This window comes from Leucoraja erinacea, chromosome 2 (assembly GCF_028641065.1).
Source record: "Leucoraja erinacea ecotype New England chromosome 2, Leri_hhj_1, whole genome shotgun sequence".
Taxonomy (NCBI): domain Eukaryota; kingdom Metazoa; phylum Chordata; class Chondrichthyes; order Rajiformes; family Rajidae; genus Leucoraja; species Leucoraja erinaceus.
Window position 1 is genome coordinate 14,673,327 of NC_073378.1, and position 16,366 is coordinate 14,689,692.

General features: G+C 42.8%; 1 protein-coding gene across 4 annotated transcripts in view; it reads left to right on the forward strand.

Annotated features, from left to right (window-relative positions):
• The first annotated feature begins 1,697 nt into the window (after positions 1–1,697).
• mpp7a (MAGUK p55 scaffold protein 7a) overlaps positions 1,698–16,366 on the forward strand; it is a 408,735-nt gene continuing 394,066 nt past the window's right edge. For all 4 annotated transcript variants that reach the window (XM_055651874.1, XM_055651881.1, XM_055651863.1 and 1 more), the window contains exon 1: positions 1,698–2,068. The gene's annotated coding sequence lies outside the window, so the exon portion shown is untranslated. The remainder of the gene's footprint in view (positions 2,069–16,366) is intronic.

A 16,366-nucleotide genomic window follows, 5' to 3' on the forward strand; every position in this document is an offset into this window, starting at 1 on the left:
TCTCTGGTGAACATGGATAATAAAACCTCCCTTGCTGAATCGACACTGAAATCATAGCGGTCACGAAGCTGAACCGTCGACCGCGTAGATAGACACAAAGTGCTAGAGTAACTCAGCGGGTCAGGCAGCATCTCTGGAGCATCCTCTTTCTCTCCAGAGATGCCGCCTGTCCCTCAGAATTCGTCCAGCATTGATTTTGTGTCTATCTTCGGTGCAAACCAGCATCTGCAATTCCTTCCTAAGCATTCAATGGACCACGAAGGTTGTTTCTCAGCGCTTTCTCGGCTTTTACTAAGTATTTTCGGGGTTCTTTGCAAATTCCCAGCAAAGGGCTGTGTTATTCCACCCAGTTTGGAGGTCGACGAAATGTGTAGGAAGGGGCTTCAGATGCTGGTTTACACTGTAGACACAAAATGCTGGAGTCACTCAGCGGGACAGGCAGCATCACTGGAGAACACAAAGTCATGTCTGAAGAAGGGTCTCTCTCAACCCGAAATATCACCCATTCCTGCTGTCTCCTGCTATTTTACGGGCAGATTGGACTGATTGCCTTCCCCGCCTTTACCCTTTACCCTTGTTAGACCTCATTTGGACTACGCAGTTGCAGCATGGGACCCATACACAAATAAAAAAAATTATTCCATCGAACAGGCAGGCAGCTCGATTTGTTACTAACACCTATGAGAGAGAAGCGAGTGTCACCAAACTTCTGAATTCTCTGGGGTGGAATCCTCTCCAAGACAGACGTGAAGCTCACCGTTTGACCTGTTTTTACAAAATGTTAAATGGTCAACTCGACATAGACTACCAGACCTACACCAAACCCAAACCAATTAGGAGCAGACGAGGGCATCCGACCCAATTTGTGATCCCAGCTACAAAGACAGATGTGTACAGCAATTCGTTCTTCCCCCGCACAATTAAAGCATGGAATAATCTCCACCCAACTTTAGTTACCCAACCAGATGCAACTAAATTTAAAGTAGCTCTTTCTTCCCAATAACCCTTTCTGGCTTAAGTCCTTCCTCCACCACCTCCAGTTTAAATTCCATTTGGAATATTTTGGAGGACCAAGAACCAAGAACCCGCCGTTTGCCAAGGTGAGTGACAGGTCGTGTGGGAAGGAGCAGCAGATGCTGGTTCGCACCAAAGATCCTGGTTCGCACTGTAGATACTGTTCAGATTTTGTTTACCCTCCTACCATCCGGGAGGCGCTACAGGTCTCTCCGTTGCCGAACCAGCAGGTCGAGGAACAGCTTCTTTCCGGCCGCTGTCACTCTACTAAACAATGTACCTCGGTGACTGCCAATCACCCCCCCCACACTTATTATTTTTTTTTTAAATTTAAATCGTTTGCTATGTCGCTCTTCAAGGGAGATGCTAAATGCATTTCGTTGTCTCTGTACTGTACACTGACAATGACAATTAAAATTGAATCTGAATCTGAATCTGAATCTGAATATAAAATGTTGGACTAACTCAGCGGGACAGGCAGCATCCGGTTGCCATGCAACGCGCGGGCCGAGCGGCCGTCGGACGGCGACTGACATCATGGGACGCAAAGATCCTAGAGTTCCTCTAGGATCTTTGATGGGATGGTGGGGCTCAGTGCGCAGGCGCACCAGCCGGCGAGCGGATGGTGGGGCTCAGTGCGCAGGCGCGCCAGCCAACGAATCGGCACGAGAGGTGGGTGGCCCGTGCAGGGCAAGTGCAGGGGACGGTTGGGTTCTGGGTTCTTGTCGTCGCGTTGATTTGATTCTCGTGGGAGGGCAGAGCAGAGCCGAGCCCGACACGACACGACAGAGCCCGACACGACACGACGAGTGTGCGAGTGTGCAAGCCTTTACACCTGGAGTGCCGTGAGCCAGTGCTTCAGCTCCGGAGCCAGCACGGTTCGTTCTCCTGCGCGCACACGCTGCAGAAGGAGTGGCAGGCGGGGTAATCGCTGTTGTTCTATCCTCCCTGCCCTCTCTTTTAAATTGTAAGATTTCGTGTCTGAATGAATACAGCGCCGAGCTTCTCCCATCGGATGTAACCTTCTGTGAGCCGCCCAAGACTCTGTTCCGAGGTAATTATCCTTTTCAAAATCTGTCCCGAATTATTACCCTTTTATTTTCCGATGCTCCTTCATTTCGAGGAGTGGAGAGACATTTTTAGCATTACCTTTCATTACCATGATCTGATCAAGGTGTTCATTGCAAAGTTGATTTTACCCCGTCGGAAATTGGATGTGTTTTGGTGAATGGTCATTTGTTGAAATTATTTCGTTCCATTTTAAGGGGGTGGAGGCAATGCGGGGGATCTTTCGCAAATGTTTTGGAACAGAGGAGACGGGGTGTGCAACGGCAAGATTATAACAAGCAAAGGTTTAATTGGGTCGCATGCTCCCTGGTTACGTGTTGACATGTTTTATTTTGGTTTTGCTTCTCTTTTGTGTAAAGGTTTGATAATAAACTGTCAAGTCGCAAAAATACAAGTACATTATTGATATACTTGACCACTGGATAGGGATTACTCCCTGGTAATAATTTCATCATTTTCCCAAACTGCTGTCTCAGGCCCAATAGGTCTGCAATCTTAACCCTGAGTTTAGTATCTAAACGCTCACTATATCCTATTTATGTTTTAATTTCTGTATCATTTGACAGTGTTAGTAAATATCAACCATCATATTCTTGGAAATTACAGAAACCTACCTCAGCAATTATGATCTACGACCATCTTTGTTTTGGTTGAACTTCATGACTTCAGTGACTGTTACGGTCTAGTCACCAAGTATTACTGTTTATTGGTTTATTGTGTGTTGAGTATTTTATTTTTATTTGCCATTGTGTTGATGGGACTGTAAATCTGAAACCAGTGAGAATTTCATTTTTCTATTGATGTGATGTGGCGATTAAACACTCTTGACTCTTGTTGACCTCTGCTGAATCCCATTTTTGTTAACTTCCAAATTCCAACTTCTCAGCTTCTACTTAGCTGTTACAATGCTTCCCATGGGTTGTTCCCTGAGCTCCCCTTGGATCGTTTACTGAACTCATTAACTGGAGTTTTGTTGAAACGGCTGGTATCCAAACTTGCATTGTTTTATTCATCCATCAGCCTGGTTTGGTGTTTGGTAGTAAAATTGGAAGTCTAATATTCAAAACCATCAATGACTTTGTCCCTCCATTTGAATCTCACACCAGTGCTTCAGCTTCTCAGACTCTTGCATTAAGCTTAAGCAAATTTCTTAAATCATTTGTTGCCATTATTTTAACATTGTACCTTTAGCCAAACAACAATATCTGCAATTATCGTTCTCCATTAAAATCACCATGAAACTGAATTGTATTAAGCTCTGAATTAGTTAGCATTTCTAATCATTTGTCTCCCAGCTTTATCCCTGATGACAATTGTATGAACGGCTCTTGGACAGCCTCCGGTGTTCAAGGCATCATTTGCATGCAAGTTTTATTATTTACAGAGTTCTGAGTTAATTTTTTAAAAAATCGGTACAGTTTCAATATGTAAGTGAGTAACTCTTAATTTCTAAGGTAGACGAAAATGCTGGAGAAACTCAGCGGGTGAGGCAGCATCTTTGGAGAGAAGGGATAGGTGACATTTTGGGTCGAGACCCTTCTTCAGATTTCTGATGTTTGGCTGTAACACAAGGTAGCACAACCAAATTACATTAATGTGCACTTAATATGAAAACGGAATGCATTTGCTGTTAAAAATGCACTGTATTCTGTGTGATTCCTATTTGTATTTCTATAGATGAAGCAGCATCTTTTGATGCACTTCATCTTTCCATGTCAAAGGACTAAGTCTGTACCTTATGTGACAGACGTTTTGCTTAATCATCCTCTTGTGTTTCTCTTGAATGCTTCTTGCATTGAGTGGCATTAAAATATGGCTACTTATTGAAGTGAGTTTAAGATATTTTGGAAATATTATTACCAGTGTATTATTTTCATTGGTTTATTATTAAGAAACGTATTCAAATTCTAAAGCACATTTACTAATTTTGTATGGTTAAGAAAAAAAAGCTGCTGTCAACGTACTCAACCGAGCACTTGTGCTTGGACTATTTAAATACTCATCATGATAAACTCTCCATCAAAGGAATCAATCTGGCAAAAAAATCCTGTGTTTCTATCATGATTGTAGCTTTAAATGTGGAGACCAGACATGTACAGAATGTGTAGGAAGAAACTGCATATACTGATTTACACCAAAGATCGAAACAAAATGCTGGAGTAATTCAGCGGGACCGGCATTTGTGGAGAGAAGGAATGGGTGACGTTTTGGGTCGAAGAAGGTACGAGCATTTGTCAGCACTGGGCCTGTACTTGCTGGAGTTTAGAAGATTGAGGGGGGACCTCATTGAAACATACAGAATAGGAGGGGATGTTTCCACTTGTGGGAGAGGTTAGGACTGGAGAGCATAGCCTCAGAATTAGAGGATGTTCTTTTAGAAAGGAGATGAGGAGAAATTTCTTTACTCAGAGGGTGGTGAATCTATGGAATTCTTTACCACAGTAGGCTGTGGAGGGCAAGTCAGTGGATATTTTTAAGGCAGAGATACCTAGATTCTTGATTAGTGCGGGTGTCAGAGGTTATGGGGAGAAGGCAGGAGAGTGGGGTTCGGAAGAAGAGATAGATCAACCGTGATTGAATGGTGGAGTAGACCTAATGGGCTGAATGATCTAATTCTACTCGTATCACATGACCTTATGAAGCACCACCCAATAATTCTCTCCCGAGATGCTGCCTGTCTCGCTGTGTTACTCCTGTACAGAATGTTCTCAGTGAGCTTTCACCAGGGTTCTTTGTAACTGGAGCAAGATGTTATTGGACTCAAATCTTCATACAATATATTGTTTGCCTTACCAATTGTTTGCTGAACTTGATTATTGACTATTTAAAAAAACAGTAATGTTAGAAACAGTAAGCAGTTGATGCAATGTCTACAGATAGAAGAATAGAGGTCAAAGACACTTCTTCAAAATTAATGATAATAGAATAAAATAAATATAAGAGTGAGAGCACCATTTTGGTGCTGTCCGCTTGATCTGAGATTGTTAGATACCAGTCAGTTTTTCGATGTAGATTTCCGGGATTTATAAGCAGCAACAATGAAGGAATGACAATATATTTTCGAGGCGGTGGTGATTTGGAGAAATCTTCCAGTGCTACTGCTTTATATCTATTGCCCATGACATCCTTGATGGTCGAGGACAAGCATTTGGAAGGTGGTATTAAGATGTAAGTATTGGAACAGGTTACCGTTTAAACATATGGCCGAGTGAGCATTTTAGGTGGTAAATCGTTATTTTCCTTCATACCAAATGGATGTTGAATGGCTTTGCATAGTCGGAGCGTGATTCACCTGTCCTCTAGAAGTTCAAATGCAGCTGTCTTAGCCTGTGTCTTTTTGGTTCCTCATTTATTGCATTTAGGTGAGTTGCCTTGGTTTACTTTTTGGCTTAAAGATCAGTATTGTTTTCTTATGGTGATCAAGTTGGTTGCTCACAATGTCAGAAATCTTTGCTGCACATTTGAATCGCTCTCATTAAAATGTTGGCCCTCAGTAATAGACAATTGACATAGGTGCAGGAGTAGGCCGTTCGGCTCTTCGAGCCAGCACTGCATTCAATGTGATCATGGCTAATCATCCACAATCAGTACCCCGTTCCTGCCTTCTCCCCATATCCCCTGACTCCACCATCTTTAAGAGCCCTAACTAGCTCTCTCTTTAAAGTATCCAAAGAACCGGCCTCCACCACCGTCTGAGGCAGAGAATCCCACAGACTCGCAAACTGTGTGAAAAAGTGTTTCCTCATCTCCATTATAAATGGCTTGCAACCTTATTCTTAAACTGTGGCCTCTGGTTCTGGACTCCCTCAACATCGGGAACATGTTTCCTGCCTCTAGCATGTCCAAACCCTTAATAATCTTGTTTCAATAAAATCCCCTCTCATCCTAAATTCCAGAGTATACAAGTCCAGCCGCTCCATTCTCTCAGCACATGACAGTCCCGCCATGCCGGGAATTAACCTTGTGAACCTACGCTGCACTCCTTCAATACCAAGAATTCCTTCCTCAAATATGGAGACCAAAACTGCACACAATACTCCAGATGTGGTCCCACTAGGGCCCTGCACAACTGCAGAAGGATCTCTTTGCCCTATACTCAACTCCACTTGTTATGAAGGCCAACATGCCATTCGCTTTCTTCACTGCCTGCTGTACGTGCATGCTTACTTTCATTGACTGATGAACAAGGACCCCCAGATCCTGTTGTACTTCCTCTTTTCCCAACTTGACACCATTTAGATTGTAATCTGCCTTCCTGTTTTCACATTTATCCACATTAAACTGCATCTGCCCTATCTGTCCTAGTCACACTGCATTCTCATAGCATCCTTCTCACAGTTCACACTGCCACCCAGCTTTGTGTCATCTGCAAATTTGCTAATGTTGCTTGTAATCCCTTCATCTAAATCATTAATATATACTGTAAATAGCTGCGGTTCCAGCACCGAGCCTTGCTGTACCCCACTGGTCACTGCCTGCCTTTCTTAAAAGGGACCCGATAATCCTTACTCTTTGTTTCCTATCTGCCAATCAATTTTCTATCCATGTCAGCACTCTACCCCTAATACCATGTGCCCTGATTTTGCCCAATAATCTCCTTATCAAATGTTTTCTGAAAGTCCAGGTACACTACATACACTGGCTCTCCCATGTCTATTTTACAAGTTACATCCTCAAAGCATTCCAGAAGATTAGTCAAGCATGATTTCCCCTTCGTAAATCCATGCTGACTCGGACCGATCCTGTTACTGCTATCCAAATGTGCTGCTATTTTATCTTTTATGATTGACTCCAGCAACTTCCCCACCACTGATGTCAGGCTAACTGGTCTATAATTCCCTGTTTTCTCTCTCCTGCCTTTCTTAAAAAGTGGGATAACAGTAGCTACCCTCCAATCCACAGGAACTGATCCTGAATCTATAGAACATTGGAAAATGATCACCAATGCATCCATGATTTCTAGAGCCACTTTCCCAAGTACCCTGGGATGCAGACATCAGGCCCTGGGGATTTATCAGCCTTCAGTCCCATCAGTCTACCCCACACCATTTCCTGCCTAATGTGGATTTCCTTCAGTTCCTCCGTCACCCCACATCCTCTGGCCACTAATACATCAGGAAGATTGTTTGTGTCCTCCTTAATGAAGACTGATCCAAAGTACCTGTTCAGTTCATCTGCCATTTCCTTGTTCCCCATAATAAATCCAGTTTACCCAATTTCCCTTGCGCAGTTTAGTACTGAGCTTATGCATCAATAACTCAGTAGTTGACGGGTGCCAGATTTTGTCCCACCCCCTTCTCTTTTCCAGGTTTATCCCCCACTACAATCGACCTAGTAATGGTCCTGACTTGAGACATCATCTATCCTTGCCATCCAGAAATGCTGTCTGACCTGCTGTTTTACTCCAGCACTTAAAAATTATTATTGTCTACTTCTCCATCTGCCACTGTTCATTTGTTTCTTCCACGCTGCTTGTCTTGGATAGGTTAAAATTCCATCAAGATAATGATTGGAAAAATTAAGAGTATTCAGCCTTTTCACTTTAAACTGTCCAAATCATTATTTAGGCATAATATTTGGACTCGATGGAGTTTCCACTCACATTTCCCTTATAACGTCCATCTCTGTTTCAGAAATAACCCAGTTCTGTTTCTTCCCACCAGCCTTCATAATAAAGGCATTCATTTCACGTTCATTGCTGTCTTTGGGAGCCTTTCCAATACCCATTATGAGCTACGCAAAAAAATTAAAATGTTATTAAATTTCACATCTGCTGAGGTAATTTGTTATTTCTCATGTAGACTGCAATATCTTTCGTCTATCAGAATTTGTCTTTTCATAAAATTAGTTTCTGGATGCACGTCTATGCATTGCAGTTTTTCCATTTATGATAGTTATCTGCGCTGTTGAATTAAAACAATTGTGTAGGCTGACTGGTCAGAGAGGGTTCATGTGGTGTTAATTATCTTGGCTCAGAATCTTGTTTCACACCAGGACATCTCTTGAGATCTTAGTTTTTTTAATCTATAACATGTCATGTTAAGATTAGTTTTTTCAGCAATCACTTTTATTCCATGTAGTAAAGGATTCTGGTGGTTGTATTTGTAAAAAATGCATTTTCCTTTTTCATTTGTGTCCACTTCAATAGCTTTCCATTTCACCCATAGCTTTTGTAAAGATCTTTATTCACCATCAAATCTTCCTATACTGTTTGATATTTCACCCTCGTATATTTTCAATGTTGCCTTTTGTTAAACCCAACTTTATTAAGGGTTGTTTGCTTTTACTGTTACAATATTTTGAAGGTTGATATCTTACATTTAAGATATTAATCTTCAGAGTCTGCAATTTGATTCTGATTAAAATTTCCAACCTTTCCCGTGTCTCCAGCTTGAGGCTGCTTTGGTTTCTGTACTAAACGGTGTTTAATTAATTTTGGATTCCCCATGTAGAAAGTACAGCTGCGTTTACTCATCCCCCCCACCCCCCCACCCCCCACCCCCCCCCCCGTACCCACCCCCCCCCCCCCCCCCACCACCCACCCACCCCCCCCCCACCCCCCCCCCCCAAAACCCCCCCCCCCCCCCCCCCCCCCCCCCCCCCCCCCCCCCCCCCCCCCCCCCCCCCCATTTCAGGGCACCATAATGTTTGGGCCACATAGCTTCACAGGTGTTCGTAATTGCTCAGGTGTGTTTAAATGCCTCCTTAATGCAGGTATAAGAGCTCTCAGCACCTCGTCTTTCCTCCAGTCTTTCCCTCACCTTTGGAAACTTTTAACAAGAAGAAAACTGTTGGAGACATCAGCCAAACCTTAAGCTTACCAAAATCAACTGTTTGGAACATTAAGAAGAAAGAGAGCATTGGTGAGCTTACTGATCGCAAAGGGACTGGCAGGCCAAGGAAGACCTCCACAGCTGATGACAGAAGAAGTCTTTCTATAATAAAGAAAAATCGGCGAACACCTGTCCGACAGATCAGAAACCCTCTTCAGGAGTCAGGTGTGGATTTGTCAGTGACCATTGTCTGCAGAAGACTTCATGAACAGAAATACAGGGCTACACTGCAAGATGCAAACCACTGGTTAGCCACAAAAATAGGATGGCCAGGTTACAGTTTGCCAGGAAGTACTTCAAAGTGCAACCACAGTTCTGGAGAAAGGTATTGTGGACAGATGAGACTAAGATTAACTTATATTGGAGTGATGGAAAGAGCAAAGTATGGAGGAGAGAAGGAACTGCCCAAGATCCAAAGCATACCACCTCTTCTGTGAAACACGGTGGTGGGGATGTTATGGCGGGCATGTATGGCTGCTGAAGGTACTGGCTCACTTATCTTCATTGATGATACAACTGCTGATGGTAGTAGCATAATGAATTCTGAAATGTGTAGACACATCCTATCTGCTCAAGTTCAAACAAATGCCTCAAAACGCATTAGCGGTGGTTCATTCTACAGCAAGACAATGATCCCAAACATACTGCTAAAGCAACAAAGGAGTTTTTCAAAGCTTAAAAAATTGTAGATTCTTGAGTGGCCAAGTCAATCATTCGAGCTGAACCAATTGAGCATGCCTTTTATATGCTGAAGACAAAACTGAATGGACTAGCCCCCAAAACAAGCATAAGCTAAAGATGGCTGCAATACAGGCCTGGCAGAGCATCACCAGAGAAGACACCAGGCAACTGGCGATGTCTGTGAATCGCAGACTTCATTGCATGCAAAGGATATGCAACAAAATACTAAACATGACTACTTTCATTTACACGACGCTGCTGCGTTCCAAACATTATGGTGTCCTGAAATGGGTGGGACTATGTATAAACACTGCTGTAATTTCTACATGGTGAAACCAAAATATTTAAAAAATGGCCTTTATTAAAATCTGACAATGTACACTAACCAAATGTGATTTTTTTTCTATTACAATTCTCAAATTGTGGAGTACAGAGGCAAATAAATAAATGATGGGTCTTTGTCTTAAACATTATGGAGGACACTCTATTTGCAAGCCCGCCTACTGTGATTGTGACACAGGCTCTTTGATCTTGATTCTGAGATATTGTGGATGAGGGAGTGCAGCATAGGTTCACAAGGTTAATTCCCAGCATGGCAGAACTGTCATATGCTGATAGAATGGAGCGGCTGGGCTTGTATACTCTGGAATTTAGAAGGATGAGAGGGTCTCTTATTGAAACATATAAGATTATTAAGGGTTTGAACATGCTAGATGCAGGAAACATGTTCCTGATGTTGGGGGAGTCCAGAACCAGAGGACACAGTTTAAGAATAATGGAGGGGTAAGCCATTTAGAACTATTTCCCCAAGATGAGGAAATACTGTGAGTCTGTGGAATTCTCTGCCTCAGGGCAGTGGAGGCTGGTTCTCTGGATGCTTTCAAGGGGGAGTTAAATAGAGCTCTTAAAGTTAGCGGAGTCAAGGGATATGGGGAGAAGCCAGGAACGGGGTACTGATTGTGGATGATCAGTCATGATCATATTGAATGGTAGTGCTGGCTCAAATGGCGAAATAGCCTATTCCTGCACCTATTGTCTGTCTGCTTGTGTTTCCCAATTATTTTGATGCTGGTGATGGACTGACAAAGTTCCTAAACTTATGGGAACGAACCAATTCTTCTGTCTCGTGTTGATGTTTTTCACCTTGGATATGATTGTTATATGAAATTGTGCTCCATCTATTTTGTTATGTGCGTCCTCGCCCCACCCCAGCGGCCTACCTACTGGATTGGCGCGGCCTTTCCTGCCGGGACCTACCAGAGCTCCAGCAGCGGCGGGGCAGCGCTGATACATCGCAGGGCTGGTGATGCATTGCCGGGGACCTCCGTTTGGAGCCCCGGGGTGATGGGTCTGCGGCACCGACATCGTGGAGCTGTGGTTTGCGGAGCTCCCAATGCGTGCGGCGCTGATCAACATCGCGGAGTCCTGCGACTCCGCCCGGATCGGCCTGTGGTCTTCAGGATCCGCTGACTGCGGTGGGGGGCGGCTGATCTGGATGTCCGGGCCGCTGAGGATGTTCTTCATCGAGGTTTCGGCGTCGGCGTTCCATCTTCCCGGCGTGAGGGTCTGAGCCCGTGGTGGCGACTGCGGGTGCTCGGGAGGCCCCGACACGGGTGAACATGTGGGAAGATCGGCAAGGAGGCTGGCTGGACTACGGTACCTTCCTCAACTTTGGTGCCGCTGTGGGGTTGTGTTGTGTCATGGACTTCTGCGTTTGTGCTTTAAAAAAAAAAAGTTTTATTTATTTATTATTTATTTTATGTTACTTGATTGTAAGGAAAATCCATGTTGTTGTCTCTTATGAGATAATGACAATAAATTGAATACAATCCAATCATTGCTGTAAAACCACCTTTGCAAAGATAATTAGAATGGAATAACATTAAGGTTGTATCTGTAGCTTCATTGAAATCTGCTTATTTTGGAACTTGATGCAGGGTCTTGATGGGAAACATTGACCACCCATCTGCTCTCACATATGCTGCCTGACCCGCTGTGTTTTTCTAGTTTTATTTTTTCTCCGGATTACAACATTTGTAATCTCTTGTTTACAGATTTGTGGCTGACTCTAATCCTGAAAGGAGCTCCAGACATGCCTGAAGTTAAAATGTTCAATCTTTTTGCACATGGTAGCCCCAGCATTTTGACCTCTAATATTGGCAACAGTGAGGATTTAGTGTCGAAAGATGAGAATGGGTAGTGAATACATACATTACTTTTCCTTCAGTGGAGCAGAGCCAGAGGGCAAATGCTCATTGAACTTCTGTGGAGTCTATTTTAGATGAGATGATATTTCATTTTGTAGGCTGTGATTGACATGTTCACTGATGCTATTATGCAAATGATGGAAAAACAATTACACTTGGATTTCTTTGTGACTGTAAAGTTATCTTCTAATTGCTGTGATCTTGTTTGCCACTAAGAACACATTGGGTCAATATTGGTGAGCCATTGTAAATCTCAAAGGTATTCTATGAAAAAATGTGCTTTTTTTGATACCGAAAGGCTTCAATTTCATAATGTGGTTCATGCATCGTTTACCACAGAGCAGCACATTTCAGCATTGTGATGTGATTGTGGCCAGTTCTTATTACCCAACGCATAGCAGCAACATTGAGATTTAAACAGAAGGGTTTCGGCCCAAAACGTTGCCTATTTCCTTCGCTCCTTAGATGCTGCTGCACCCGCTGAGTTTCTCCAGCTTTTTTGTGTACCTTTGAGATTTAAACACATTTGCTTTCATAAAATGTATCCATGATTACTATAATAAGGATGGTACACATCCATGAGTGAAACATTGTTTCACTTAAGCTCTCAGTACAAGTTTACATCACTTTGGCACTGTCGACTGCCATTATAGCTATTGTGTCGGGGAGTCTCTGGCGGATGGTCGGATTTCTGGGGCCTTGAGTTAAAATTTGTGTTTTTGAACTATTTAAGTATGTGATTGGACGAGAACTCTTGGCGTGTTAGTGTTGTGAAAGAATAATATGCTATTAAAAATGTCAATGTCAACATTCTATATGTATGCATTTGAATTGTTTGAATAAACGGCATTTGCAAATAAAGTACAAATACCAATGTAATGACCCTGCTGGTGTCCATTCTGTATTACATATCCATGCAGATCTTAAAGAAGCTTGTATTTTGTAGCGCTTCATCGTAACACAATAAATTCCATGAAAGTCTCTTTTGTGGCTTTGAGCGCAATAATATTAAGAACAGAAACTTTGCAAAATGTTAGTCATCTCAGCGGAAACCAGCCTGACATTTGCACTATCTCAGTCACCTGGGGAACAAAGTTGGACAGTTTGGACAGTTGCTTAACACTGATGAGCCACTTTTATTGGACAACAAAGTAATACCACTAATTTTCTTGGCTTCTATGTCTTCTAAGGTTGAACAATAGATATCTGTTATTCAACTTATTGTATTAATTATTGTATGTGGTTTTGTACTGGGTAATGTGGTCAGTGAGGGATGCGTTCTATACCTTGATTTTTTTTTTTTAACCTATTTTCAAGGGCTTCTGCCTCTTGACCAACTCAATTAATAATCTAGACAAGGAACTGCAGACAAAACGTGTAGCAAGGAACTGCAGATTGTTTAAAAAGGAACTGCAGATGCTGGAAAATCAAAGGTACACAAAAATGCTGGAGAAACTCAGCGGGTGCAGCAGCATCTATGGAGCGAAGGAGATAGGCAACGTTTCGGGCAGAACCCCAAACGTTTCGGCCCGAAACATTGCCTATCTCCTTCGCTCCATAGATGCTGCTGCACCCTCTGAGTTTCTCCAACATTTTTGTGTACCAAGGAACTGCAGATGCTGGTTTACACAGAAGACAGACAAAATGCTGGAGCAACTCAGCTGGACAGGCAGCATCTCTGGAGAGAAGGAATGTGTTACGTTTCGGGTGGGGACCCTTCTTTGAGTCGGGGAGATCAAAGCATATGATGATTAAGGAAATGTAGAATGGTTCATATAACTGACGGGTAGGTGACAACGCAGCATACAAACAGTAACATTTAATCAGGAGGACCGTAGAACTAGTCGGAGAAATGGGATGTGAGTAGTATGAAGAGAGGGGGAAAGCATGGGTTATTTGACGTTGGAGAAATCAATCTTCATACCACTGGATTGTGAGCTGCCCAAGTGAAATTAGGTGCTGTTTCTTCAATTTATTTTGGGCCTCACTTGGACAGTGAACAATGGAACTGCAGATGCTGGTTTACCAAAAAAAGGCAAAGTGCTGGAGTCACTCAGCCAGTCAGGCAGTATCTCTGGAGAACATGGATTGGTGACATTTTGGGTTGGGACCATAATCATGTCCCCATGTTATTTTTCCACAATTAAACATTTCATTATTAAACAGGTCCCACATAAGAAATTAGTATACAAACTTAAAGCACAAGGCATTGGGGGTTCAGTATTGATGTGGATGGAGAACTGGCTGGCAAACAGGAAGCAAAGAGTAGGAGTAAACCGGTCCTTTTCACAATGGCAGGCAGTGACTAGTGGGGTACCCCAAGGCTCAGTACTGGGACCCCAGCTATTTACAATATATATTAATGATCTGGATGAGGGAATTGAAGGCAATATCTCCAAGTTTGCGGATGACACTAAGCTGGGGGGCAGTGTTAGCTGTGAGGAGGATGCTAGGAGACTGCAGGGTGACTTGGATAGGCTGGGTGAGTGGGCAAATGTTTGGCAGATGCAGTATAATGTGGATAAATGTGAGGTTATCCATTTTGGTGGCAAAAATAGGAAAACAGACTATTATCTAAATGGTGGCCGATTGGGAAAGGGGGAGATGCAGCGAGACCTGGGTGTCATGGTACACCAGTCATGGAAGGTAGGCATGCAGGTGCAGCAGGCAGTAAAGAAAGCGAATGGTATGTTAGCTTTCATTGCAAAAGGATTTGAGTATAGGAGCAGAGAGGTTCTACTGCAGTTGTGTGGTCTCACCAAGACCCTGTACCTGGAGTATTGCGTACAGTTTTGGTCTCCAAATCTGAGGAAGGACATTATTGCCATAGAGGGAGTGCAGAGACGGTTCACCAGACTGATTCCTGGGATGTCAGGACTGTCTTATGAAGAAAGACTGGATAGACTTGGTTTATACTCTCTAGAATTTAGAAGATTGAGAGGGGATCTTATAGAAATTTACAAAATTCTTAAGGGGTTGGACAGGCTAGATGCAGGAAGATTGTTCCCGATGTTAGGGAAGTCCAGGACAAGGGTTCACAGCTTAAGGATAAAGGGGAAATCCTTTAAAACCGAGATGAGAAGAACTTTTTTCACGCAGAGAGTGGTGAATCTCTGGAACTCTCTGCCACAGAGGGTAGTTGAGGCCAGTTCATTGGCTATATTTAAGAGGGAGTTAGATGTGGCCCTTGTGGCTAAGGGGATCAGGGGGTATGGAGAGAAGGCAGGTACGGGATACTGAGTTGGATGATCAGCCATGATCATATTGAATGGCGGGCGCAGGCTCGAAGGGCCGAATGGCCTACTCCTGCACCTAATTTCTATGTTTCTATTAATTTACACTGCGGAATGCTCTATAAACTGCTGGGGAATAAGATGGGCTTGTCATAATTTCTAGGGCTCATGCTCCAGGTTTTATGCAGCACGTTAAGGCCAATAATTGCATGATGGGAAGATGCATTCCATTACAGAATAAAGTACTAACCTCTTCATTTTTGGCAGTGTCCTATTCAATTGAAAGGGTGTGATTTTTAGAAGTCTGATGGGTGCATATGTTCCAACTGTCTTGGCAGGGAAGGATGTGGAGGAATTAAAACTGAGCAGCCAGCTTGCAAAACTGACTGTCGTTGACAAGCAAGGTTAAATCAAATGGACTTGTGCAGTTGTGCAGAAACTACCTGCTGTGTTTTGCGAGTCTGTATTTTGATGCAACATAAAGCATAGGTAAAGTAAACTGACTTTCATTGGCATAGGTAGACAAAGCTGGAGAAACTCGGCATTGATGGAGCGAAGGAATAGGCAAGGTTTTGGGTCAAGACCCTTTTGCATTGGCATAAATAGTTTGATAACCTGAGTTTAGAGATGTCCATAGTAATTGTTTCCACCACACTTCTGATCTAGCTCTGATAATAAATAACAGATTTTTCAGTTGAAGTATGCAGAGAATGCATTAACCATTATTTTTTTTCGAAGTAATGTGACAGCTTGTTGATGTAGAACAATTTATTTACAGTTTATCTGATCTTTGGTGGCATCATTGTGTTTGTTGTTTTACATTCTACCCACACAAATTCTCATTTTATGAATAATTCAAGCCAGGCTGAATAAATGCTTCTGTAGAATTAGTTCCACATTCCTTCTTTAACTGTTTCTATATGTGGATCTGCTTTATACATTCTGCACCTGAGGCAGGATGACAGTTGAATGAAAGTGTGATATCTCTTGTGTTTTGTTATTTTCGTGAAAGAATAAGATTGCTCAGTGTTCGTTGTTGGCATCTGATTTGAACATAATTTGCAATACATTAGAATACATTTGTTACATTGAGTATAAAAAGTATTTATATATAAAAGTGTATATGTATTAATCTGCTGACTCATAAATCTGCCTGAACGTAGCTCTTCATTGAACCCTACAAGTACTTGCCGAGTTGAGCAGTCCAACACAAAACCTTGGTTAGGCCTCATCTCAACTGCTATAATTAGGTATGTGACAATACTTACCTTCAGCGGTGCTGCAATTCTGCCACTGTCCGCGTGTGCGATTTTGGCGAGTTTGGGGGGGG